We start from the raw sequence: 3814 nt of genomic DNA, 5'->3' as shown, positions 1-3814 counted from the left end.
TGGCTTGTTTAGATTTAGCAAGCATGTGCTGGAGAGTGCATTTAATTTCCTCCATTCAATATTTGTTATAAGTATTTTGTGGACACCCTGTCCTATCAAAAGGCTGCACTTCATCACAAAATGGACATGACTGATTTAGCTTCCTTCAGTACAACAACTGGCCCTCCTTTTGCAAAACATCTCCTTAAGTGTTATCTTCCTTGCTTTTGAGCCTCAGGGACCAGCTTCTCTTTCCAAGAGTGGAACAAGTTTCAAGTGTAAAGATGTTCTGAGGTTTATACCCGGTTCTGCATAGTTTCTCTTTCACTTGCAGATATGAAGAAATCCCACACTGAAAAGCAAACCTAGACCATCACTCCATTTTACCTTATTTCACACTCGAAAGCCAAAGTTTCATGATTCTCATGGAAAAGTATAATTTGGTAGTATTCATATTATAAAGACTTCTGGATCCCCTGATCCAGGATATTTATGAGTTTATAAGCAAAGCAGGCAGAGACAGAAACTCCTTCTGAAGCAACTGGCATTGCTGGAAAATACAGGCAAACATTTATGTACAGAGACATTTCTTCAAGTCACCTGCACCTGTAGCAAACATATACTTCTGAAGAATAGTCAGAGAGTTATAAATACACTTGACACCTTTTATTCCAAACTGCAGCACAGTGATAAGTAGCTACTTATGTGCGTAGCTAGAGCAAGGACTGTTCCCGCTACCCTCAGAGTAAAGAAGGGCTCTCAGTCATTCTTGCACCGTTCCCAAACCAGAATATGTAGTTCAATAACAATAAAGCTCCAGTTATACTGAACCTGCAATTTTCCAAGGATAATACATAATTTTAGCTCAGGACAACGGGGATATTATATGGATTTTCTTTTGGTTTTCAGCCTTCTTTTTTTTAAGCCAGTGATGTATAATAGAGCTGAAATAGTCAACAGATTTCAAGTCTTGAATAAGCATACTTGTAATAGGTCACAGAAAAAAAAACTTACGGTCATTATAGCACCTATCAACTAAACTAGCTGGACTGTAAACATGTTATTAGAAAGTCAAAAAATGCCCTATGTGAAGCCCTCTATTTTCTCTTTTCTCCCACCTCCTGTAAGATGATCTTTTAGCACTCTGCTTCCTGCACTTTGAAATGCAAAATTACTTCTTTTCTACCTGTAGGCAAAAGCCACGTGTATGGGCGCATTACACTCAGTGCCACGATGTCTGTAGCAGCCAGACAATCCAACACCTGCAGTGAGATTAATAATTTCAGTTCAATAATGCGTTCACTCCTCCTTATTAGTGTTACTCATTTGCACAGCCCCTGCATGTACCCAGGCACCGGCAATACAAGTAAAAAGCCTCTTCCTTGAGGAGATTAGTGTCTCATCTGAGTTATAATCTGAAGGAGGGGTTGAGAGGTAGGAAGCAGTCCCAGGCTTTGTAATGAGATCTTCAGAGCTAACTAATATCAGCTGGGGTCTTTGCTGGGTCAGCAACATGGTCAAATAATGTTAGGTACCTTATCTTCTGCAGATGCCACTGTATGTCATCCATTAAAGGTGATAAGATCATAAACAAGGAGATGAAAAAGAACCTGAAGAACCTGCCCTGTTGCAAGGACTGCATGGAGCCAGGTGGGAAGAAGAAAATGCCATACAGCTCTTCCAAGGGAGGCCGTTGTCCTGCCCCTGGGGTGCAGGGATGCCTCAGTCAGCTTTCCCATTGCTGGGTCTTTCCACTGAGCCTTGCGACAGAAAGCTGAGAAAGGGGAAGGTATCTGCTGAAGCATATCAGGAATAAAATCATAGAGTTAAAGAGCAGTTTAGGTTGGAAAGGACCTCCTCAGTTCATCCAGTCCAACATCCTGCACAGAGCAGAGCTCACTTCAAAGTTAGATGGAGGGCCTGGCCACCCTGAGTCTTGAAAACCCTCAAGGACAGCAGTTCCACAGCCTTTCTGGGCACATATTCAAGGGTGATTTGGTTTTTCCCCTGTATATCCATCAGAATTTCCTTGTTGCAGCATAGGGCCATCATGCATCTCTGAGAAGAGCCTGGCTCCTTCTCCTTATAGGCCCTCATCAGCGAGGTGCCACATTCCCCCACTGCCCCCATCAGCCTTCCCTCCTCCAGGATGGACAATCCCGGAGTCCTCAGATTCTCCTCACCCATCAGGTGCCTCAGTTCCCCAGACCTCTCAGGGGCTTTCTGTTGGACTTGCTCTGCCTTCTCAATCCCTCTCTTGTATGGGAGAGCCCGAAAGTATTTCAGAAGTGGCCTCCAAAGCTCTGAGCAGAGGGGATCATTTCCCTTAACCTGTAGCAGAAGGGCAGTCTGAACTGGGGAGTGAACCAGCACTGACTGGGATACTGTTAAGAAGAATAAATGGGAAGATGGAAACTGTGTTGGTACTAACATCTGAGAGCTGCGATGGTTTGAATAAGACACAAATGATTAGGTGTTTATTCAAACCAGCCCCCTAAATCTTGTGAAGTTCTCCCATCCCTAAATAATAAAAGTAGTTTCAAGATGTTTCTGTTTTCCTCCATCTGTTCTTGTTGCCTTGGGAATTAGTTTTACTCAGAGAAAATGATGGTCTTTTTGCTTTCTATGAGCACCACTGACACATTGCTATGGAAACTGGAAGTTCAATATTTTAGTGTTGTAACTTCAGGAAAAACGTGCAGGTACAGTCAAGCCCATTCCAATTTATTTGCATAAGTTTTTCTTTAATTTACTGCTGTTTCTGGTTAACTGTGGTTTTCATCTGTACTAATACTATTTTGCAGAGGTTGGCCTGTTAGCACGTAATTCATCAAGATGAAATGTGCGTTTCCTTCAGCACGGTAACTGCTTGCTGGCTTTCAAGGAAATTGATTTATCAGCTTTGGTTTGTGCAGATGGACCCACACATGTGTGTACAGGGTTCAGACTTTCCAGTGACTGAGAGCAAGTGATTTTGACAGTCTCAACTTTTGATTGTCCCATCTGAGATAATAAATTAACTCACTATGTTCTGAAAATCCTGCCCACCAGGCAACCTAACTATTAACTGCCCGTGACTGGTAGTTAAAGACAGTCCAGGTGAAGAGCCGTCCTTTACCTGGGCACTCATCCTACTGACCAGCCACAAGGAAATTATGAAAGGAAATGCTGCCTGTATTCACAGTAGAAACAACCTGATGCATATTAAATGCTTTTTCGTTACTAAAATCAAGTAAGCTTTTTAACAAAATACACTCAGTCTCTCTGGCTTGTCCAGAATAAAACACATGACAGATAGCAGAGATATCATGCTGTGGAAGCAGCTCCTGCAATTACATCTCAAAGCATGTGGCTAGCCTTAACCTATCCAACGTACATGTGCTCCTGTAAGTGATAGTTGCAAATTAGATCTTTTTCAAAATATTGAGTGCTTGTTAACACTGCATTTACATTACTCCACTGTTACAGTATCAGCTGTCACAGAGTTGTTAAACATCAATTTTCCTAAGTATCTTAAAAAATATAATCTGCCTTCAAGGACACTCAATGCCAAAACATCGTTGTTATCTAGTCGGCAAACATTTCAAATTATATATGAATGTGTTACAAGTTTAATTATGTTCATTACACCATTAGCAAATCTTATGCCTTCTCTTACATGTGCATTTCCGCTATGCAGAAGGCTTGTGCTTATTACACAAACCTACTAAGCTGTTAATGAGGCCTCTCAGCAGCACTCCTTCCTCCCCACCATCACCCCCTACTTTTGTCCAGGTGAGAGCAGCAGTTGCTTTGTCTTCCTCAGGGACATTGCAAGTTTGGCTGGTCCTATGCC

This window comes from Fulmarus glacialis, unplaced genomic scaffold (genome assembly GCF_000690835.1).
Source record: "Fulmarus glacialis isolate BGI_N327 unplaced genomic scaffold, ASM69083v1 scaffold1503, whole genome shotgun sequence".
Lineage (NCBI taxonomy): Eukaryota > Metazoa > Chordata > Aves > Procellariiformes > Procellariidae > Fulmarus > Fulmarus glacialis.
This window is presented reverse-complemented; position numbering follows the sequence as displayed.